The sequence below is a fragment of the Mugil cephalus genome, chromosome 14 (assembly GCF_022458985.1).
Source record: "Mugil cephalus isolate CIBA_MC_2020 chromosome 14, CIBA_Mcephalus_1.1, whole genome shotgun sequence".
Lineage (NCBI taxonomy): Eukaryota > Metazoa > Chordata > Actinopteri > Mugiliformes > Mugilidae > Mugil > Mugil cephalus.
Genome location: NC_061783.1, coordinates 13,046,276 through 13,071,662, shown reverse-complemented (window position 1 = coordinate 13,071,662; position 25,387 = coordinate 13,046,276). Strand labels below are relative to the sequence as shown.

The 25,387-nt window shown below is 43.9% G+C and overlaps 1 protein-coding gene across 3 annotated transcripts in view; it reads right to left on the bottom strand.

Annotated features, from left to right (window-relative positions):
- atxn1a (ataxin 1a) overlaps nt 1-25,387 on the bottom strand; it is an 85,923-nt gene that overhangs the window by 14,720 nt on the left and 45,816 nt on the right. The window contains exon 3 of one of the 3 annotated variants that reach the window (XM_047604514.1): nt 17,876-17,991. The exons of 1 other annotated variant lie outside the window; for it this stretch is intronic. The gene's annotated coding sequence lies outside the window, so the exon portion shown is untranslated. Of the gene's footprint in view, nt 1-4,856; nt 5,411-17,875; nt 17,992-25,387 lie in introns of those variants that run through there. One more of the 3 variants, XM_047604515.1, reaches the window with a different exon arrangement.

Genomic DNA, 25,387 nt, shown 5'->3' with positions numbered 1-25,387 from the left:
TATGCAAATCTACTTATTAAGACTATATTAAGTTGAGGAGAAAGCTTTTTCTTCTTTTTTTTTTTAGAGATTCTACTAAGCAGACACGGGGAATTTGAAATCAGATGTAGAACAATAATAGAAAACATATAGAAAATGATATAAAAACAGCCATAATGTATATACATGGCTGGTACTATGTAGGAGACAGACGTCCCCCCCCCCCCACATTAGACCCAATGACACTGCTTCTTTGTATTCGTGAAGAGTCTTTTTCATCTCTGCCGCTGCCAAGATTTAATCTTTCCACCAGAATGACTAGGTCAAAAGACTTTGTTGTCTTATTTCCTAATTAGCTACTCCTTCCATTGTGTGTACTTTGTGTGTGTGTGTGTTTAGTAAGACAATGGACATCTTGCATCTCAAGCAGATTCCTTTGATTTAAGAACCGTCGCAGCGTTACTACAACACGCGTAGGAGTGAGCACACGTGTGAATTCACACGCACACAGGAGTACAAGAGCGGCCGCACGCACACGTCCACGCGCACACGCACGCACTCGCTCAAGTACACACCATCTGTTCAATCAAGCAGACGTGACTCAGAGGTGCGTTGAGAGGTACTGCTGATCGCCGAGCTTTTACCACTGAGAGGCACTCTTTTTCTGCGCCTCCACCTCCGCTCTCCTGCCTCAGCCTGCCCACCTCTCCCTCCGCATAACTCTCTTCTCAATTGCGGGACAGAAGATTAAGAACATAAAACCGTAAGATGGAAAAAACGACATCAAGTATTTGTTTTCCCGTCTCTTGGACCCTTTTCGGCATTAGTCTTCTACTTGACACGAGATACGGTGGATATACGGTGGATGGATTTAAGAAAAAAAAAAAAGAAAAACACTGTATTCAACAAGCGTATTAAAACTCTGAGATGAGAGAAATGTTATGTGTCGTGAGATCACAGATCAGAGACTCTTCACATCAGCATCATCATCAAACGCTGACAGAGTTGGTACATCCAGCCACAGATCTGCTCGTACTGCCATATATGAGCGCTTTTATCTTCGCAGCGAGGCACGTCACGTCTGACAACTCTGGCACACCATATATGGTTTACAATGATGATATATACAGTATATACAGATACAGCAACCGACCACAACATTAAAACCATTGGAGGAGTGAATCCAACTTCTGACAATTCAATGCTCTGCCAGAATGAAAGGTGAAATACACACATTATACCCTTGGGCAAAGGTTGAGCTATCACGCTTGGGTCTCTTCTAGTCTACAGCAGAGACTGATTAAGAAATACGTTGAGAGCGGGAAAGAGTGAGAAGCGGGAGTGAAAGTCATGCACACTGGAAAACCCAGTCTGACATCTACCATGGGAAACCTTGATACGTTGACGAAAAAGAAACAGCGCAACCTGACAATTAACGAGGGACGAGGCCAAGGAGGGTCGAAAAATAAGTTTGACGGAGGCAGAAGGGAGAACAGGACAGAGTGAGACGAGGCTGAGGAGGCAATGGAGGCAGGCATGGAGGGAGGCAGGTTCGACTGACCTACATTGCTAAAAAAGAGAGTATTGCTTCACTGAAACCGACACTCAGACACACATTCACTGAAAAGCCAAGTCACCTGAATCTTGCTGAGCTTGCAGCGTGTAGGTGTGTGACTGCGTGCGCTAGTGTGTGTGTGTGTGTGTTGATATCAGATGACCTGTAACCCTAGCCATGTGTCCTCCATGTGCTTTCTCTTCCCTTACACACGCATTCACAAACACAATGATCCACCTTATCAAAACTCGTGTGTGTGTGTGTGTGTGTGTGTTCTCTACCAGCCGCAGTGAGAAATGACCAGAGTTGTTGACTCACTCACTCGTCCTCCAAAACAAAGAAGTCATGTTTCCGTCACTGCAGCGACTTACATCCATCTACGAGAGACTTACCCCAACAATAAACTTAAATGACAATCTATAATTTATAAAGCCTTCATGTTTACGCAAGTAGTAATGGAGTGCTTTGTGGTTATGGCGCCAGGCCCTTCAGTTTTATGGTCATTTGATACAACAATAACAAACTGTTAACACTCAGAGAAACAAAGAGTGAACTTTACGCAGCTACACACTACGCAGTATTCCTCTGAGCAATTATCATAATTATTTTTATTCCTAACTGTCACTGAACGGCCAGCATTTTGAAGGAAATTTTTAAAAATTGTAAATTCGTTCCACTTTCAAAGGCCCGACAACATTTCCCCAGCACGACCCTGACCCTTGCCAACCCTAAACACACAGCGTACGATCCATCTTCCCTTACGAGAAGTCCCGCAACAGATGGTGCGACCTCCTCAGAGTCCACAATAATGTAGTCGGTCTGGGATTATGTTACTTTAAGAGACATTAAAAGACGCAGACACAGACTAAACCCAAGTGTGGCAGGTTCTCCAAGCTACCTGGAATGAATGACGGCACCAGCCAAGTATCTGGAAAATGTGTGTGGCAGCATATGTAGACAGATGACATACCTCGAAAGAAGTTAGATAAGTGTCTTCTTTTCAGTATCATGGTATTTTTAGTAACTTAAGCTTTTGCACAGCCGTGTTTATATAGCAACACATACAGCAGTGAGGCATAACATTATGACCACCTTCCTAATATTGTCCAGGTCTCTGGACATGGGCCTTCTGAGGTCCTATGGGTTGAGGGGGTTGAGCTCTCTGTGGATCCGGCACCCCACATATACTTGATCAGTTTGGAATCCAGATAACTTGGAGGCCAGATCAACACCTTGTGCTGTTTGTTTCTGAGTTGTTCCTGAATCATTTGTGTGTATGTGTCTGTGTCAGGCTGCAACCTGCTGAGGATGGCTCTTGCAATTAAGGAGTGTCATTGCTAAATGACACTCCTCATTGGGTGGGGGTGTCTGGTTTGGTCTAGATGGGTGGTACATGTCTAAGTAACATCCACATGAATGCCAGGTCCAAAGGTTTTCCAGTAGAACATTGAATTGTCACAAGAAGGTTATTTACCTCTGATGTCACGGTCATAATGTTACACTTGATTGGTGTACATTTAATGAATACCCAAGACTCTTCTCTACCATATAACATTACACAACTGATGATGAGGGATTGCAACAATCAGTAAGGAAGGTTATAAATGATGTGACGTATGATATTTATGGGTGTGACTATGAAATGCACCAATCATGTTTCACTTAATAAATTCAGTTTTCTTTGCTTTGTTTTGTTGATGCTGTCAACCGATGCCTTCAGCATGAGTCATGATCTGCAATCACATACAGATAAGTGTAGTTCAAGGGATGTTCTCAATTGCCAGTTAAGTTTTGGAGCCACTTATTAAAGGCTGCATTCAACAAACAAGAGAAACAACTGCAGAATGTAATTCACCCGCTTTTTTTTTTTTTTCGATAAACACCTAATCTTGGTGTACAATATCCGCTTGCAGTGACTACAGCATTATTAAACTTTCTGTGGTCTGCTGAAAGGGTTAGTCCAACCTCCTCTAGCCCGCAAACAGAGCCCATCCCTTTCCAATTCATTTAAAAACTCTCCTTGAGAACCCATTAAACTTTGCATTTCAGCTCAGGATGTTGGGAAGAACCATTGTGGCTCATTCGGTCAACGCACAGAAATGTCATCAATTGTCAGCCAGAGTTGCACCGCCGGCTTATAGTGGCGAAACTTCTCGAAAGAAGAGAAGATAGCTATTTAATGAATACATTTCAGTATATAATATATAAAAACAGCAACTATGAGTTGCTCGGGGATACCACGTGTAATTATTTTGTGCACAAACATCTGTAAACACCAACTTCCATATAGAAACTGCTGAGCATGGGCTACATATGTGAAACAGAGAGCGTGTGTGCATGATTGCCCAGTCATAATCATAATCATGATCAAAGGGATAAGTCCAACGTGATGTGTTATCGCGCTGCTAAATATAGTTCAACTGGAAAGTACAGTGTTGCTACAGGCTTATACTTCTCTCCCTCTGTGCGTGTGTGCGTATGCTTCTCTTTCTTCATCTGTGTAGCCTTTTTTGCGCGTGTGGTTTGTCATTAAGTGTGGGCGTGTGCGCGTTTGCATGCATTTTGCTTGCGTGTGTGCACGCAGGTCACAGGGACCCTGCCCAGAGACGGCCGGCTGCTTCTTTCGGCGTCGACCTCCGGTAGTAAAAGCATGCCCACAAAAAAAACAAACAACAACAACAAAAAAAAAAAAACATCCACGCGCACACTGTACGGTCGGATGAAGATGGGTAGTAAGAGAAGCGGGGAGGGAGGGGAGGGGTGCCTGAGAAAAAGAGTAGCAAGGGGGCGAGAAAGAGCGGTTAGGAGTCACACAAAACAAAGAGAGACAGAGATGGAGGGAGAAACAAATGACTGTGAGAAAAAAAGAGGGAGAGAGTCCCTTTCAGAAAACAAACACTGAGGCGGTGTTGCATGACTTGCACTTTCTCACCCCCCGACAACCCCGAGTGACTGCACTGGCAGATAGACAGACAGACAGACAGACAGAAAGAAAGAAAGAAAGAAAGAAAGAAAGAAAGAAAGAAAGAAAGAAAGAAAGAAAGAAAGAAAGGCAGGGATGAGGGCTAACTGAGAAGAGAAGAGAAGAGAAGAGAAGAGAAGAGAAGAGAAGAGAAGAGAAGAGAAGAGAAGAGAAGAGAAGAGAAGCTTCAGGACGACAGCTGAATGGAAGAAACAAGCAATGAGGTTTGTAGGAGAAACTAGGGCAGACGCAGTACGCACTTACAAATGACATACTGTGCTACAACAACACAAGTGTTCAGGACACACATGGCTCCCACACACAGTTCATTCAGTGCAAAACTGTGTGAGGTGTACTTACCAGGGTAGCAGGAGCAGCCCACTCCTGCAGCATGCTTCCTCTCCCCGTCTCATTCCTTTGCTTTCCTCAACTCCTCTCTCTCCTCCCTCTCTCTCTCTCTCTCTCTCTCTCTATCCTCCCGTTCTGCCGTGTCCCTTGTAAAGCACCCAGAGTCTTTCTCTGCCTCCCTCCCCCCCCTCCCCCCAAGCGGAAAATCCCAGGCAGAGTCGGTGCGCTACAAAACTGCTCTCGGCCTTTTTCACCCCTCGACCGCACGCACACACACACACACACACACACACGCCGCAGACACTCACGCACAGCCGGCAGCCCTCTCTCCCAAATCTTGACAGCGAGGCAGGAAGCTCCCTCACTACCGCTGACATACAGGTGATCTCACACACACACACACACACACACCCTCACAGACACAAACGTACATGCACACACATTCAATTGGTAGCACACACTTGCACACGCCCACAGGGAGGGAGTCCCGCATGCAGAGCACCAACGTGTATTATGCAAGGGGTTGAACGCGAGCCAGAGCTCTCACACTGTCTGCCCTACACACACACACACACACACACACACACACACACACACACACACACACACACACTGAGAGCCCCTCCCACGGTTTGCTAGTCCAACTTCATCAGGTATTCATTCAAAAAACACACACACGCCAGCTGGCTGCACGCCCAGAGAACGCTTACAAGCACAGAACGAGAACAAGTGAGAGCGAGTGAGAGTGAGAGAGAGAGAGAGAGAGAGAGAGAGAGAGAGAGAGAGAGAGAGAGAGAGAGAGAGAGGGTGTTACAGTGAGAAGGGCAGAGAGGGGGAGAGTGGGAGAGATAAAGGGGGAGGGAGAGGGCGAGTGAGCAGTACAGATTATAGAGAGAGACAGAAACAGTGCATAAAAGAGAACTCCTCTAGATGTGCTTGTATCTGGGGCTGCAACAACCATCACTGATTAATTATGAACCTCCTTTTCAAATATAGCCAAAAAAGTTCATTTTATAAGACTCTCATGTATGAGAAGTTGAAACGGGGGCCACATTATTATCCATCGACTATTTAATCAATGCATAAAAACTGGCCTTGACACATGCTTGCTGGTGTGTGGACACACATGCATATATATATCTGTATTTCTCCTGTTTTACAGATACAGTAGGTTTGATACTCATCGGGGTGGCACTTCCTGGTTCTGACCACTAGATGGCATGACTGATTACCAGTGCAGCGCAGTCTATTTCCGTTAGTTAGCTGACCTAGTTAAAAGACCATTTGGAAGTAAATATAGATGAAATGTGCTCCTCAATGCTAAGAGGTGTAGCACGCACAAGGGAAAAAATGAGCACTCGCTCATAAGATGTTAACACACACACACACACAGACACACACACACACACACACACACACACAAAATTGTAATGATTCCCTGTAGACTCAGTGGGTCTAAACATGCACCAAAAAAGACATCCTGTTTGTGTTGGTTGGCCTTCCTGCCGGTATGATATCAGTCTAGGGTTCCAGTGTTCATCACTGAGTTTTCATGGAGTGTGGAACTAGTGCACACAGGCAGCGGATGTTTCAACCTTAACTAAAGGAACACACAAAATGTACCCGGAGAGGCTTGCATTAGTTAAGAGGATTGAAAAGTAGTAATCTGAGAGTTCTTTCTGTTCTTTTTTTTTTTTTTTTTTTTAATTATTCTGTTGTGGTGATCAGCATAAGAGCTCTTTTATTTTCTACATTAACCATCCGCCTACCACTAAAAATAAACGAGCATGGCTGTAAGCACAGTTTGTCTTTCTCTGAGTGCTGCTTTACCTTTGGCCGCTCATGTCAATGATACAGTTTGACACATGCAAATGTCTTTCCCGATAACAAATTCAACTGAGGACAAAAATGGAAGAAAGGGACCAGCTCAATCAACATGCAACACCAAGAAAGACACACACTGAAAGACCGAACGAAAACCAGAGTAGACTGTGTGTTTGTCTTTACTTCACATTTAGTCACGTGACCTCAAACAGCACAGCTACGCCTGTCTGTTACCTTGACAGCTAACTGGATCCTCTCAGCATTTAATCATAATTCACTTGTGTGCATCTGTGTAAACTCCGAGCAGTGAGAGAGAAAGAGAAAGAAAGAAAGAGAAGGTGGGGAGATGGGAAGGACAGATGTGAGAAAATGCAACTTTGTGTGTGGTGAGTTCAGCTCTCCCTCTGCATGTTTCCACACCTCACATTTTCTCAGTCTAGCTATTGTGGTCAACAGCGTTCAATCATTTACTGAAAAGACACACCACTCTACTCTTCACTTAAAACAACTTCTAGTTTCTAAACGCTTGCCTGCCCTTTCGGCTTGTCTAAACCTTCATTAGGAAACAGAGTGAAATGTCACCACTTGATCATAATTTGCCAAGATCCAGCAGCACTTCTTAGGCAAGACCTGGGTTTTATTGTCTTTGAGGTTAAAAATCTTTGAATAAACTTACCACCACAAAAAAAAAAGTTATTCCTTCTCTTTATAACTCAACACAAAGTGAGAGAAGTCAGATGATGTAGAAATCAATCAGAAAATGAGCCCATGTAGTTGAATTTATTACCTAATAATTTCATGAGTTTCAAATTTTCTAATGAACTTTTTGACAATTAAGGTCACATTTAAGACGGGGTATGCTTTTTTGGCTGATACGTCCCTACTTTACGGGCTGTGTCACTTCCCTCCTTCTTTGTACTTGGAAAACTGAGTTTGAAGGCAAATTTCTTTTTCTTTAATGACATCGTGGAAATTGTGGGAAAGCAGAGATTAATTCCTTGAGCCATGCAAGATGTAAATAATCCTGCTTCTTACATTAAAAAACACCAAATCCTTAAAGGGAGACAGCATTGCAACTATACAGACAGTGGGAGCGAGCTGCTCTGTTAGCGTCTCTGTTAGCGTCTCTTCTGCAGCCTGCGTCTGGATTTCCCCTGGGGACTGAATAGGCTCTTGGCCAATTGCGGGGAACCCGACAGAGTCAGCGTGTGATATGCGGCCCTGTGATTGGATCAGCAGCGTTAAGGGCGGGTCCTACTGTGTGCAGGAGGCTTAGATTGACAGGTCCAGTGCGGCGCTCTGTGTGAAATGACGCTCTGTTAAGACAGCCCCTGTATCACTGAACGAGTGAGGTGGTGACTGAAAGTTAAATTCATCCCTTCAGTAAAATATGTTGGATTCATGTTAATGTGCATTTAAACAAATTAAAATTTTTTGGGGGGAAATAAAAAGAAAATACATAAAAAATGTCTAATCAACCAAACATTTTGCGACCCCCTCTTGAAGACCTACGCCCTAAAATATGCTGCAGTATTATCATTCACTGACATATGTTTGCCTGTAGCTTAAACAAGCACAATGCTAACAAACGTACAACAGAAAGACATGTTCTTTTTTTGCGATGTTTTCATAGTTTCAGGAGCGACACTCGACTTGGCAGAGACAATGGATGTTAAGGGCAGTGAAATATTTCCCCGGCAAATCCTGCCTTGTTCTCAGTCAGTATTCTTTCTTTCTGCACAGCAGAGTACAGTCTCAGTCAGAGCCAGTCACTAAGGAAACTGATGAAAAGCTTCTATATATACACACCCATATACATATCACTCTGTCTGTCACACACACACACTCACCGCTCGCTCTCAGTCGCCCCCGCAAACTTCACACACACTGCGGTTATGACAACAGCAACCCCCGCCTTCCTACACTCTCTCCTCCACCACCACCCCCCCCCCTCCAGCTTTCGTCTCTGTTGGCGAAAGTCTCGGCTCTCTTGTTTATCCGCGTCTTTCCATCTGTCTCTGTGTGGACGTGTGACTGTTGAGCGTGTGTGGAAGCTTGCGAGACAGCAGGTGTAGAGCCATCTAATGGTGACATATCAAACGCACCAAAGATCACTGGCGGACATCCCCCTTTTAATCATATCATACCTCTCTTCGTGATCTATTATTCGTGACCTTTTGTAAATCGTCCCATAATCGGGTTAAAGCTTCCTTTCAAACCGTGGGCCTCCACAAATATCGTTCACTTTTTCCACTTCATCTCTATCTCACAAACGCCCTGCCAGACTGTCTTAACTTGCTGGCAGTGTAGTGTGCTACTTCGGCCCAAGCCACATCCCATTCACAAACCTACTAATCCACACACACTATTAGATCCCTGCTAGTCATACACACAAAAAGAAGTACGCATGTTTGAGTGTGTGTGTGTGTGTGCAGGATTAGGGAGGGACTGGCATGGATGAGCAAATCACTGCTAAGCTCCTCTATTGCTGTATAATCCTACCGAGTACACACACACACACACACACACACACACACACAAACACGCAGACACACAAATGTGTAAATATGCAACTCAGATGTGCACAGGGACACACACAACTACGAACCAGTCATCTTCACACACTCACACGCGCACCCCCGACTCACGCAAACAACAGCAGTCATCGCAGACATTCAGACAAACAAATGCGCAGGCAACAGTCCAACCCGCTTATTGAAGAGCAAACGCAGACATAAACACCCCAAATATTATTTCAAAGACAATATATAATCTTGTTCAGAGAGTGTGTGTTGCCGCACAAAAGGGAGGGATTTTTTTTTTCGTAGTACACCCGACAGAAGAGCAGAGAAAAGAGGAGCAAGAAAGGACAGAAACATTTAATTCAAACTCCATTCATGGTTCATTCTGCCCATACAAATGCCACTCCTTTGTCGAGTCATTCAACGTACATGTATTAAGAGAGAATGTCACTCCATTCTGAATATGCAACAGAGAGAATCTGTAAGCCCTTTTTATTATTGACTCAATGGTTTCATAAGTGGTTTTTTTTTGACATTATGGACCACATTTCTGAATTTAATAATGGTAGTATTCATCGCAAAAGTTCCGATTTATTCAGTGTGTACATAATCAGGAACGGTACTATATTCTATTTCAATAGCTTGTGCTGAATTGGAAATGCAGCTGCAACGTTTAAAGGTTGCTGACACCCACTTGGAGAGTAACGTTAATGAAAATATACTTTGTGTAATTGTATAAGTCTGTACCATCTCCATCAGTTTGGGATCCTTGGCCTGAAAAGCGTTGAAGACCCTAGTCTATATGTATAAAAACAGGCTGGTGACAAGTTGTGAATGCACTGGAAAGTGCCGCTGTCATGCTAGCTGTTAGCATTAGCTCTGACGATACTTTGCTGAATTCTTGTCGGGAAGCAAAAACAATGAGGACACAACTGGGACTCCAAGTCACCAAACATGAACGGAGAATCAGATGAAACTCGCAGTAATTTTTCCAGAAACAGACAGTGCTGTCTCGTTCTTTTCAGGTCAGAGAGCCGGCGGATCTGCTCTGCTGAGTTTGTGTTGTTGCCGTTTCATTTTTACAAAGCGTTCCTCCCATTCTTTCTTATTGAGTCCTTGTTTAAAGAATTCTCACACTGTCTAGTTTCTTTTTCTTTGAGCTCATTGTTTCGATTTTCTTGCTTTACGCAAACCGGGTCCAGAAATTAATTAATGGAAGGCTGGAAAGGTAGCGGCACGCTTTTCCGACAATTACAACCGCATGTATATTACGCTTCCACCACAAATGACTTCAAATCACAGTGCCCACATCAATGTGTGTGATTATTAAATTATATCCTGCAACGCGCCCACACACGCGCCAGACGCAGGGTGTCAGCGACAAAGCATATTGTTCTTAAAAGGATTTACCTCCTCACTCTCCACATGAAAAAAAGTCCACTTGTAATGCTAATTTAAAACAAATCCCCTTGAATGTTTATAACGCCGCGTCTTAGTGCCCCCATGAGCTGTTTCGCGTGGGCAGGACGTGGCGAGAAAATCGAGCAGGAAGAGCAGATGAGTGAGATCCTTTCTGAGCCGGAGTCAGGTTGAGGACAGGCTGACAGGTGTGGGACGTGTGACTCTGAGGGGCTGCAGGAAGCACAGCGCTAGACAGAACAAAGACGAAATGTTAACACACGCGCACACCGGCATACAAATGCCGCTTGGATGCGATCGCCAGAGTCCGTGCTCAAATTTGCTTGGGGAGGGAGAGGAAAAAGAACCCATACCAGATTTTTTTGTGAGGGTGTCTGCATGTGTCCACGTCGAGGACAGAGGACCGCTCTGGTGTGCACTGAAGGTGAACTGCCCCGCTGTAATGGGCATAGGCAGGCGGACTGGCACTAATGGGCATGAATGGGCATGGCAACGGACATTGTGTGGATGAAGGAGAGGTGAGCGACTGCTCAGCATGCGTCCTTGTCTGTGAATAATGTGTTCCACCTTTTCAAAGGCACACGGACAAAAATGTCAGACAGGCTGCAGCACTGGTTGAGCACACATTCATCAAAGCCCTCCGCTCTGCACAAAACACACATCCGGCACCCCCCGAGACTCGACGGGACACGCACATGCCGTACACACCGGGGCCACACAGGGACCCAGCCACCATCCGCACAAACAAATTCCACAGCCAGGTAAACACACACAACGTAACAGCAACACGCTCCACAGGTGTCCGCATGCCGCCCAGCAGCATCCCCCGCGTGATGAACACCACAACAATAGACTTTGATAAAATGCTCAAACCCATATGCATGTCCATTCATGCTCCCGTGCTTGTGTATGTTGAATAGCCATGCTGATTGCCGTCGGGCTCCCGGAGGGGAACACGAATTTGCGCGTGTGGTTGACAAAAGGCGCGATTCTGGAACTCCGTGATCAGCTGAAAACACTGTGATGGAAAATTAAGTGGCTTTGTTAATGTTTTCCACGATATTTCAGGTGATATTTTGACGACGTGTTTAAGATGTTAACTCCTCAACGACGACGTGGAGGAATACGCCAGCAGGTCAGTCTGTTTCCTAAAGTCACGTTCAAACACCAACAAACACAGAAGAAAATTCTGCAATCGCAACCACCACACAGGATATTTCATTAAACTCGAGTTTGAAATGAATGCGCGCTCGTGACACGCCCCAAAATCTGCACACACACTGACATTATACAGTATCTAAATATAAGTAGGATTAGAATATATGAGGATTTGTGGTATTACGCGTTCGCTGTGTTAGATTTTTTGGGATGTGCTCAACTCTAACCTCTTCCACCTTATCAAAACAACTTTATATTGAGATAAACACTGTGTATATACACAAACAGGAAGCGCACAGGCTTGCCACTGTTTGCTTCACTTTTAGAACTAACCTCTTGCTTTCTTTCAGCGTATTCACCCAGACACATAAAGAAAGACCGGCCAGTTGTGTGCAGTGCCCAAAAAAGGGCTCGCAGTATTCTTATACATGCATGCAGCTGTGTCGTGGTTGGAAAATGCTACATGCTACAGAACACACACACACACACATTTGTCTTGGGTTCGGCTGTATGCATCCATCAAAGACGCAAGACCTTCGACCCCATTTCAATGCCAAATCCAATATTTGCCCAGAAGACCACGTAGTTTGGCTGCAGTTATGTAAGGCTTCGCAGCGGTGTGGAGATGAATGGTGGGAGGGGCGGATGAAAAGGAGGAGAGAAGGACATGGAGGAGGGAGGAGGAGGAGGAGGAGGAGAGGGAGGGTAAAGGTACGAGTAAATGAAGGGGAAGCAGACAGAGGATGAAAGAGACGGCCGTGTCACCTTGTAGCGGGACTGCAGCGAGACGGACAAAGAATGACACGGAGGCTGAAAGAGGGAGAGCAAAAGGGAGGGATGCGGAGAAAGAGACTCAAGAGATCTATTAGCTGATAGAAGTCATGCAGACAGCGTCCCACTCCTTAGGCAATTGATTCAAGGATATTGTGCTGAATGCTGCGTGTCTGTGTCTGTGTCTGTGTGAGTGACGGGGAACTCTGGCTTTGGGCCTTGGGGCATAATGTAGTACTACTAGAAAACTCTCTTCTGAGACTACACTTCTCCTCTTAGTGTGTGTGTGTGCGTGCGTGCGGGCAAATGTTTGCGTGTGGCAGCAAAGGAGACAGAGGGAGGGTTACAGAGAATTTAACAGCAGCAAAAACAGCAGTTGGTAAGTGGAGTAAATGTGAGATTCAGCCACTAATGTGTGTGTGTGTGTACGCGTGCTTGTATTGCTCACGATGTGGGTGCCGTTCACACAAGGTGAATCATTATATATTAGGGCAAAGTCGTGTTTTTTAAGTCTTGGGGGACTAAATACAAGCCAGTGCACTGTCCTCTTAAGTGAGAAAAACAAGTTTGTATGTCTGTGTGTGTGTTTCAAGAGGACAGCATAATGGAATGCCTCGGCTTAAGACTTGCCAAGAGCACTTTTCCCATACGCTAGAGAGCCAAGACTTCCCCATCCAGCCAAGAATAGCACCGACTCTCTCTCGCTCTCTCTTTTACTCTCTTTCACACAAGCACTCACACTTTTTACTGTTTGGATTCAGGGTGATAGTGTGAAGGAGGAAGGAACAGCCTCGCACACTTAAATCAGCATAGTGAAAGAGATAGAAAAAGAAAAAAAAACGGAAGAATTATTATGCTTACATTGTAGAACAAACAGCACAGTGCTCCCACTAGGGCTTTCCGGACAAATATACGCTTTGGCAATGTGTGTTTGATCAATATGACACACTAATAAAGCTTCACTTATTTGAACTGGAATTAAGTGAGAGGCACAGAGGAGAAGGAAAACGGAGAAAGCTATAGAGGGAGAAAGGAAGAGGTACAGACGGAGATTCCAGCAGGGAGACGGCAGCTCTCTCCAAACTCGCTGCTCCCTGTGGGGTAAATGGCTTTGCTCTCCGTGAATGTAGATGTGTCTGTGAGTGTGCATTTAAACAAGCATGCATTTTTATTTATTTATTTTTTTGGTGGGACAGCTATAAGCGGATGGATAAATGTAATTAACATTTATCCATCGTAGGGGTCATACGGACTAGTCGACTAGTCAGTTTTGTCGACTTCACTGCTGAGCCATGAGCGTCCTGAAACACAACAGAAGTGCTCACACACATCTGAACAGGCATCCGCTAACGCTAGCAGGGGACCAGTCCAAATCCTCTCGACTGCAGTCAATTAACAACTTTACCAAACGCCCCGTGGTAACAGGGGGAAGCTGATAATCAACAATTTGCTGGTGAATTTCAGTCGTTATTAGAGGTTATTAGATTTTTATCTGCAGCACACAGACAGGGGCGGGTCCAGAGAATTTTCTGGTGGGGTAACACAGGGGGTAACAACAATTAATCTGGAACATGAACATGATGTTTGCTGCTCTAGCTCTGTACAGTGAACATAGCAGTGTTCTGTGTTGTAATCAGTTTTAAGCACCACTTAAATTCTTACAATGTGACAACAGTATCCTATAATATGAAAAACAAAAATCAGTGATAACAGGCGCGTGAACGCAAATAAAGTCTTGGTGATTATTTTTTCTTGAATCATGTGAAGTACGTACAGTAAAAAGGTGCAGGGAAATAAATACATAAAAGAAGAGATGTGTTTTCAACTTATTGTGCAGGATTTTCACAGTCATTTTAGACAAAAACTATATTTCTACTTTATCCTACAGTCTGATTAGCAATATTCATACTTATTTATAGTTTTTCTTACTACACACAGATTTTTTTTTTACTGTTAATAGATAATGATTTGTTCTCAAATTATGTGCAGGGGTTAAATTATGGAGGTAAAAGTTCAGGAAAATACTCAGAATACTGCTAAAAAAATCTATTCAATGACAAAAGATGGAGATATACAGTATTTTATTCTGCAGGATTTTCGCTCATAAGGACAGAAATACATCTCTCGCTGCCTTCGTTTCATACTGCAGTCATTGAAAACACAATGAAAAGCAACATGTTATTCGCACTGTACCAACACCACATTAGCAACAATGACATGACACTCTGTTGTTGACTGTTAATTCATGTCGCAAAACACACGACAGATGCTAACGTTACTGAAATAGTGGCGAGATTAGGGTTATCGAGATGGAGAGCTAACTAAAGTAAAACACACCTGCTTTGTTGTTTAGGAACAGTTTTCCAAATCAGGCTCAAATGAAACAGAACTTGGCAAAACATTGTTGTGACAGTCTTAAAGAACCTGTAGTTTATGTTCTTACTTTAAGTCGTGCACCTCGAAGCATCACGTCGCAAAAAAAAGTCTGTGACTGGTGAAGTTACACAAGTTCATTAGCGAAGCCACGGAGCCACTTCCTTTGCCCCCCTCCCCCCATGCCACCATGGAAGCCACGCCCCTGCACACAGAGAGCTACACTATCTTCTAGTGGAGCATCTACCAAGATGCCATTAATGGTGATGAGTTGCAGCCTGTTTTTATACAGGCTATACATATCTGCAGTGCCTAGTATGTTGCGCACGTATTCAGGTCGAGAATATAGAGTTCCTTGTTGCAATGCGTTACATCCCCCTAGTACTCCAATTGTATAGCACCAAATGTTGGGGCAGCAGAACAACGCATACTATTTAATGAACAACATCGCTCAAAACAGGTTACCTCAAAGAATTCGGTAGTTGTGCATCTCAACTTGTATCTCGGTAAATATGGGTGTCTAAGAACAGATGGCTTATCTCTTCCACCAAAATATGCATCTCTAAAGACTTCAAATGAGCCTTAAGTTGAGTTACTGGATGGGTTTAATGATGATAACCACAGCAGGCAAAATGCCAAAAGCACAGGATTGGCACTTATTTAGCAAGTCGCTCAATCACGGAAGCAAATTCTTAAGCAAATCATTTGTTAGCAACGACGTCTTGATTTATAGCCTTTTCTCCAGAGTCAGGACTGCCAGGTATTACTCAGCACTGCCCACACTGTTGATGCCAGGGCTGTGGAATAAGGAAATGTTTTTAATTAATTAGCTATTGTTAGCTATGGGAGGACAAATTAGCGCTACCTCAAGGCCTTGCCAGTTAGCATCTTGACACTTGAGGCAAATTCAACCATTAATTTTCCACTCATCCTGTGGGAGGTTCGATAATGTTTGTTATTAAAATCACCCAAGAGTAAACAGACACACAGTACTTCCCAAGGAAATTGGAAGCAATTGGAAAATAACACTACGGACATGCAAGGCCATCTGGGGAAGGGCTAGGGCTCAGAAAGTTAACTTAAATGGTTGTTCATATTGATTCTTATGACTCACTGGAAGAAACACTTTATAGTGAGTAGAGAGACTATCCATCAAATAGAACGGCAAGTCAAGGAGTTCAAATCCTTGACCTCACGCATTTGCTCGGCTGAAATGCCTCAGAGCAGGATAATCACCAGAAGCTCTAAAGGTGCTATTCTGGAGCTGACCCTGCGATCTTACTTCCCCCTGGAAAGGCAGAAAGTGAAAAGAGAATGTTTCGACTGGGTTTGGAGAAAAGTCACTCATGGACATGGACAGATATTGGATTCGCAAACACACACATAAAAAATAAATGCTCACGCAATAAACTCATCGGGCCTTATGGAGACATATTAATGGAGCGTTTTTGCGATTTTTGAAATCTGTGCTAGAGGAGAGTTCAGATGCAACCTTTTCACCACCAGGGAGTCTAGGGCCTATGCCTATGCGTCTAATCACAAGTGGGCATCTTTAAGTACATGTGCTCACACCTAGCATCAAAAACGCGCCTCCGCATGGGTCTCGAGCCACCACTTGAGATCCGATCACAGTTTTGCGCTCTATAAATACAACATGAGCTACATAATTTGAGGTACTCTAGAGTATTGTGCAAACTAACTCAACACATGCTGCTGGTCTTTCACAACAATGAGCAGATGAAATTGAATTATCTATATATGAGTACACTGTGTGCGATTCAGCATGCGGTTAATTACTGACGCAGTCATGTTGGCGTAGAAGGAGCTGTATGGAGTTAACTACATGTTTCTTCAATAATTATCAGATTTTTTTTTATTTACCTACTATGGCTATGGCTACTATGGCTACTTTACTATTGCTGGAGATTAATTTTCACTGCTTCAAACAGTACATGTGGTGAAATTACGATACACATAGAAGCTTTGAGTGTTCAGTTATAACCTGGGCTTTGTGCAGATTAGTAAAACATCCTTAAGGTAGAGATTAATACATAAATAATAACTAAACGTGTGTGCTTTCAGTTAGTGACTCCACAGCTTTTTCCAAATTGCTCTTTAACGTTTTTTAAGCCAAGGACCCTTTAACTGATGGAGAGATGGATGGCAGTAACACTAAAGCGTGCATCTGGGATTTCAACTGGGGACTGAATAGGCTCCTGGCCAATTGTGGGCCATTTTGTGTAGTTAAAGAAATTAAAATTTTTGCGGAAAAATAAATATATATATATATATATATATAAAATGTCTAATCAACCAAAGATTTTTTCTCAAATGCAGCCTCAAACTGTCTTCAGTGTTTTCACATCGTGTAGTTAGAGCCAGGCCAAATGTCACCCAGGAGACATGCTAATACCAGGCTTTAATAATGCATTCTCTTTTTCCCCTTTTCACCAGAGTGCATCAATGAATAAGTCACATACCATATTGTTTGGTTAACTCATTATGACGCACGACACAGAACGAGAATTAGAGTAGAGAGCCACTAATACGAACAAAGCTATACTTGTGTGGTTCAAGGGGAAAACCTCGCTTTATGAGCTGCCACTTTACGCACATTAAAATCAAATGCACTTTACTTAACATGCATCTGTGCAACGGCCAGTGTGACAGGTTTATCAGCAAAACAAGGCTCTTGGCTAAGAAGAAAACACGGCGCCGCAAAGTCCTTGATGCCAGAACTAATAAGATCAAATTAAACATGACAGTCAGACTAACAGCTTTTAGGATGGAATGGCAACGGGATAGCAGTTTGTCAGTATTCATTTAACAGTACCACTTGTCTTCTAACAAAAACCTCAAATACGCAGTGGGTTGCTGTCTAGTAACAAAATAGGCTTATGAAGAAAACTAATACGGTGATATAGACATTGTAGCTGTGATCAGAAAGGGCACAGGCATCCTCACCTCATTCAATACAGCTCCTCCAGACACCCCTGGTTTGTCAGCAGGTGGTACAGCCCATGGAGAGGGTTCCAGACTCTCCCAGAATGCAATGCGTTGACTCGAGGACTCAGCACTCCCTAGCGAATGAAAACAATAAAAAGTTAAACTAAACTTGGGAAAGGACTGTTTTATTCTTCCCTCAAATTACACTGACATACACTGTGTTGTAAATATCAGCCGGGACAGCAAACCGCAGAGCGCATTTGGAACAAACAAATACATCAGAATCTCCGCAAACAAATCAACATGAGCCTGAGAACTGAGTTTATCGCATCTTGCTCCAAACTGTGAAATGGATGCGAGCCAAAGCCATTCGAACATCCTCTCATTCTCAGTAGGTTTAGTTTAGTGCGGGTCCAACAACAAAGCGATGGAGACGATTATCGTCGTGAACAGAGATCTGCAACGCAGCGCACAAACAAGGGAGACCGATGTGACCAGCACATCAATGACAACACGACCGCTGCGGAAGTATTTGTTATTTGCACATAAATACGTTTCAGTCCTGACTCATTACACATTATACACAGGACCGGTCATACTCTGGGAAACAAAACAACTCCAGAGTGTCTTTAAAGATATCAGATGTTCAACAAGCTAACTTGGGCAGACACCCACACACTGTTACAAGAGACAGACCGGCTGATTGTTGACAGTGTGCACACACTCTATGGGACTAATTAGGCAGGTTGTGGCGGAACGATGGGGATGTCAGACACATGTTCCCTGCTGTTAGTCAGCTGTAATATGTGTGCGCCCGTGTACGTTTGTGGAGTGTGTAGGGGGATGCCAAACATCCTACTGACCCACTTCTTACGTGTGTGACAACATGAACAGGAGGTGTAGGAGTACGCGTGTGTGCTCGCGCACATGTCTAAATGCGGTATTTTATTAACTCTTATAGAAAAGCTAAATGGAAACTACAGCATGGGGCTGATTTTTGCGTAAAACAATGGTAGAAATGTTACTCTGTGCACACATTTAATGTATTCTACAGGGGATTGAGTGCTACGGTGGAAATATAATTATCGAAAAGTGGCACAGACAGAGAAACGCAGAGTCGATTTGTTGTGTCCGCCGTGAGAAAAGCAGAAGGATTTCCAGGTAGGCTATCATATAGTAGGATTAAACATTTATGTGCACATGCATCAGACACTCAAAGCAGTACACTTTGTGTGTAAATGTGCTCTTGTACGCTTGTAATGTGTTTATGTAAGGAGGAGACAGGGGAAGAGAATAAATAGACGAGTACTGAGGCCATGGATTAGCAAACACCAACTGGCAAAGGAATCCATCATATGGTCTTAAAAAGAGAATGGAGAAAGAAGGATAGCGATTGAAAGAGAGACGGAAAGACAATACGGCAACAAGCGGTGAGAAATAGCAAACGTGGTAAAAGAGGAAAGAAAAAGTGAAGCCGGAGCCGTACAGAGGTGACAAAAAGGAAGACAGATGGAGAGAACGGAGAGGACAGAGAAGAAAAACAGACAGAGAGGAAGAAAGAGGCAGAGGGAAAGAGAGAGAAACAGATGGTGGCTGAGAAGTGGCAGATAGAAACTCACTGGGAGGACAACACTGGCACAGCCAGCGAGGCGCAGCAGGGAGCATGAAAAGCTGAAAAATGTCAGCAAAAAGGGAGGAGGAGGAGGATGATGGGCAGGATGAGAAGGAGGGCAACGCAGGACAGAGAGTGAGGGTTTGTTTTACAAAACTGGAAGTCCAACCGCACTATTATACAGGTTGTGAGTTCGGGTGATATCGCGGCGTTGAAGTGTACCTTGGACCACTGATGGACTCGAGGGTCAAAAATGCACGACCACCGCGACATTTCTGTAGCTGACACGCCACCAGAGGTCAGGATTGAGCATGAACATGGTAAAACAGACGGGCAGCTGATTTTTTGAAGTATGTTGCATTTCTTGTCCAGGTTACTGGCAGCAGTCACAGGAGCCCTTAGGCACCAACTGTGTCTTACTACAGTGTCATTCTTTTCTTACAGGAACATATGCCCCAGTGAAATGTCGTTAAAGTGTTAAGACGTGGAAACGTACTGTTCACATATGCGTCAGGTTTAGACATAACTCTGTTTTTAAGGAAGGAGTGTAATTAATTTCTCAAAGTGTTGTTTCAAAACCTCATTTCTCGTGTGTGGAAATCCTTCCAAAGAAGGAAATGTAACAGGCTTCAGCTTCTGTGCTATTTAAAAGGTAAACATGTCATTCAGTTTGATTCATCCAGGATAAATCCACAAGTTTAAAAGAAAAGTCTACAGGACTTTCTGTTTTCTTTATCGATCTGGTGTTCATGTTGTCCGACCGAAATCAGGTTAATCAGGCTTACTTTTTAATCGCGGTAATGTTTTGTGGTGTGATTCGGAGAGAATGTCCTGAAATAAAGCAAAGGAGCAGTGAATGCAATTTGAATGCTTTCCAATGTCCTTAGAAGCTTCTCCCTCACATCATAAACACAACGCAGTCCCCACTGACTAACACATACTCGGCTAAAGACACTTTGTTGCAATCCATCATGTTCAATCCTGAAATCAGGGAGGGTGAATTAGTCTGGAATGGTTTGGTGTAAACCACATTATGTGAACGGCTGATTGAATTGCTAAGCACAGGAGAGTAGACAGCTCCTGTGTGTGTGTGTGTGTGTGTGGTGTGTGTGTGTGTGCATGAGGATGGATTGTTTACTGTACGGCACTGTGTGCTTTTCAAGTCCAATGTTCCTTGAGTTCCTTTTCATTGTATTAAACCAGACCCACACTGCATTACATTCATCTGGCAGGTGATTTTCTCCAAAGTGACTCCTAATAAGTGCATTCAAGCTCAGAACAAACAAATTCGGTGCCACGGCACAAGTGCACAAGCAATCAGACCTGCAGCATTTGTGTATCCGTTGCAAGAGAAACAGCAGGGATCCAGAGGACGATTCATGCACGTTAGAGCGCCTGCCTGACACCGTCATCAGGACAAACTATGTTGGTGGCAGTTCTCAAGTGACCATACGAGAGGTTTACACACTCAGAACAAGACAAAACTGCAGCTCTTTTGTGAGAATATCCTGTTCTGTCACAATGAGTAAATGGATCCACAATTACGTATGCGCGTATGAAAGAAAATGAGATTCGACCTGTCTAACAAATGTTCTCTGTGCGACTGCTACCGTGTACTTGACTACACGTTGGCGTGACTACAACACAAATACTTTTGTCCACTTGACCATCACTTCATCTCTTTAAGGGCTCGCATTCTTCCCATTCTCCCTTCACCAAGTGCATAAAAAAAAATGTCATCCACCCACATTCACCATGGCTGTTGCCAAATCCTTTGCCTACTGTATAAGTTCTAACTGTGCAGCACTTTAAAAAAAAAACAACTATAGACTGTGGAACCACAAGTATTGGGCTCCAAGATTAACATCTGCAAATTCTTTACCCAGAAAGGCGTACGAAGATTGCCATCCGTACTGAAAATGGTGTTGAACTCTTACAAAGAGTCGAAATGTTTGCACTTGGCTTTTGCATAGGATATTTTGTATGTTACACAAGCGCTTTGCGGGAAAAGCCTTAAATTTCTCTTTCACTCTACTCGAACCAATTGCATTTACCATCCTGCACAGTTTATCATTAGTCATAAATATGGCAGACAATCACACACACACACAGCAACACATGCACATAGACAGAATACTTTGAGAGCTGACGTAGTGTCTGACAGCTGCTTGGTTGCTTGAGGCAGAAGATTGCATTGACTCATTCAGTGTGAGCTTGTGCTTGTGTGTGTGTGTGTGTGTGTGTGTGTAGACCAAGTGACTGACCATCGCTGTAATGTAAGGGGAAATGCCTTCCTCGACCACAACCCAATTTTCCAAGACTCCAACAATTTTGCCATACCGCATACCACAAGTGAGGAACCAGCCCTCTGAAGGTTTAAGGTGCTCAGAGCAGGAATGTTATCTTGGGTGCACACATGTCTGGAAAGACCAGTCACTAATCACCATCCATTACTTTCTACCATTCCACGCTTGATGGGAGTGTGTATGTGGCAGCTGTGTCAAACGAGCGCCAAAAACAAGAATTCCTGCGCCGTGCACTTTTATAATGCACTTTTAAGAGGTAAAGAAAGAGGGGGAGGAATCCAGGAAGCAAATGCCAGTCAACAGGGAAAAACATAAGAGAAAGTCATTTTGAGGTTTTGCACTTGCTCACTCTCAGACGTTCGTAGCGTTCCCCGCTTAGTAGACGCACAGTCACAAGCAACAATAGTAATACATTTTGGCTGAGAGTCATCTAAGGCCCGCTGCTCCACTCCACAAAGTTTAACTGATGACGGCCATTGTTCTCACGCATATTGTTAAATGACAGCTGACCTAATTAAAGTCATTTGTTGTAGAGGCTGTATTAAAAAGAACATAAAATGAACGGGTGCTTCTGCACAATGCAGTAACGTGGTTAAAGACTGTTGCTGGATGGGTAATAATAATTAGGCCAAATGAACAACCTGCTAAAAAGGAAAGCGATGGTGAGGCAATGGTGTGAAAGCTGCCCGTCTTATGAGGTTGATCGGTGGTTTCCTGCAGCAGATTACAGGAAAGCACTTTGACAAAAAGCGTAAAGTATTATGTCTGTGTGACAACTTTTTTTTTTTTTTTTAAATCTTGATCAGAAACTTCTTTAAGGATTGTGAATATTATTGAACTTTAAGATCTGATCTGTTGGTGATAATGTCAGTCATTCGCACCATTGTGAAACTCTAAGACGACCAAGTTGCAACAGATGGCAGTAAATGATTGAACTCAAAAGAATGTGGAGTTTACTGTAATATAACAGGTGACTGAAGTTTGTGGTCTGAAGCAGAAGGATCCATTGTTGCATGCATGTTGCGAGTGCAGCTCTTCTAAAATGATTACGCACTATGCAAGTTTAAAGTTAGCAACTTTTGTGCAAGTCAGCGGTATGCACGTCTAACAGCATCAGCTGGCGTCCCAGGGGCTCATCACCCAAGGAGGCCCGCAAGGACATGGTGGCAACACAAGAGGAGTTTGACCCTTTTTACAGCCTTGCGGAGAAGTGCGCTGCTGAATGCAAATGTGGCGTCTGAATGATAACCTCCACCCCCCCCCACCAGTCACCGTCGCCACGTAGGAGACCACCGAAAAGATGCTACGAAGTACGCTCCACGATCACGGGACCAAGTCAAAACAACTATAAAAATAAAATTATTTCATAAAATTGGCCCTTTCCTCCCTATGAACTCACAAATCACATTTTGTTACTTGGACATAACCGGTTGGGGATGAGATCTGGTCGCAGTCATGACTTCGCACACCTCACTGCCAATAAAAACATCAGGACGACAGCTAGAAAATGTTTAATGACTGGTGGTCGGACTTTAGAGTCACTGATCAAGTCTGGATTAGCTGACTGACAATTCTGGTTTTACTTGTCCCACACAGATTCACGTTGTCCTGTCTTAGCTTTACTTATATACACATATTTCTACATACGCACACATTCATTTGGCCTAAATAAAGACAATGGGTTATAACAAATCTACGGTTGTGTGTGTGTGTGTGTACGCGTAAGCTTTTGTGTTAAGAGGGCACGCTGAGAGAATAGAAAGCGTGCTTTCTGTGCCAACCCTCTCCTTGGCAGTCAAACAAGGACACATACACACACATACACAGCGCTGAGCATTTTTAATTGGCCCCTGATTCACCAGTTAGTGTTCTTGCCACTCTCTTCACCTCACTGTGCTGGCCCCCTGCCCTAGAGCCTGGCAGAGGCACAGCTGGACCCAAAGAACGTGTATGTCTAAGTGTGTGTGTCAGCCCCAAGTAATTAGTTTCACTCGTGCGTGTCTGTTCAGCGTGCGTAGGTGTTGGAAGGTGTCATTTTCAAATGAATACACTTGACATCTGTTGACATTTTGAGGAAGTTCAGTTTCAAGGTTTCCTTAATTCAAAGAATTTTCTTTTGCATAAAGCGGCGCTGCTCCATGCAACTTACAGACGATTGGTCGTGTCTTTAGATGCTTTGTGTTTGTCATTTCCACGGCTGTGTTTACAACACCGTTGTAAATTAACAAGTGGAAAACCAGAAAAAGACAAATCTACACTTACTGTGCTAACGAGGCTCTTGTAGCTCACATATACATGCACTGAATTTGTCTCTACAACACACAGCGGCTGCATCACCACCTCCTGTGGTTTTCTTTTGTTCTTCTAAACATGACAGTACAAAGCACTAGTTGTCCAGAGGTGCTGCTCAGTGGCTTCTACAGCATGATCATCTGCACGGGGACTGTTTAATGTGTGACTGTGTGTAACCGCACGAGTGTGCTGCGGAGTATGCACACACACACACACACACACACAGACGGTCTTGAGTTTAATTATTGTTTGAAAAGGACTGTCTGGAAAACATCTACGACATGTGCGACGAGATGATGCATCTGATGTCCGCAGCAGATTGCATCTTCTTCTCCGGCAGCGTTTTGCAAAGCAGCGGCGGTCACAGCTCATTCCTCTTGCGTTCTGCACACACGAGTCCAGACGCACACGTCTGGCAAGGTCAAAACAAAGAGGATGAGATAAGTGTGCGGAGGGGCGTTCCGCGTGTGCGCATGTATGTGTGTGTTTGTTTGAGTGTGATGACATCATTACTAGAGCAGAGCACTCTATAGCTGATTGATGGAGAAAGGGTTGTTATGGTCGACTGCTGTGAGCTCATTGCCCGGCAACCAGACAATTGGACCCTGCCACTGGGTATGACAGCGTGTGGCTTACAGCGAGAAACACTGAACAGGAAGGATGCACCAGACGTCTGTTCCAAAAGAAAGTTTGACACTTGGTCGCCTGCTGTCAAAATACAAGGAGCACCGTATTAAATAACTAAATGAATAATATCCAGAAATGCACATAAAAGAAAATCACTACACAGCTTCATTCACAGAAAGACTTGTCTGATTAGTTTAGTTAATAAGGTTGGTTCATTTCTCTCCTGCACAGCAGCTTAGACTGACTCGTAACAAGATAGTCCGCTCAACCTCTCACATGTGCTCTTATCAAGTTACCGATCGCACACACACACACTCACACACCAACGTGCTTCTCGGATGACCGCCCATTGAGAAGCAAACAAAGGAGACACAATACTACTGTCACGTCACAAAAATACAGCCGTGGCCCAACCTTTCCCCGTGTCACCTGCGCGACTAGGACCGATCCGACTCTTCAGCGGACTTCAGGCTGAATTAGAAGTCTGAAAGGCTTACAGGCACTGACATTGATTAAGGCTCAAGGGGTTAGAAAAAGGATACCAGATGTTTAAGCGCTTTTAATGAAAGTGTAACAGAACTGCAAACATCTGTTGCAGCCTTTGTACTTCATCCCTGCAATGCAGGCTGGCTTCATGGGAGCGTAAGAGGAAATGTGCATTATTTCAGGCGACGGATTTAAGGGCATTGAGCT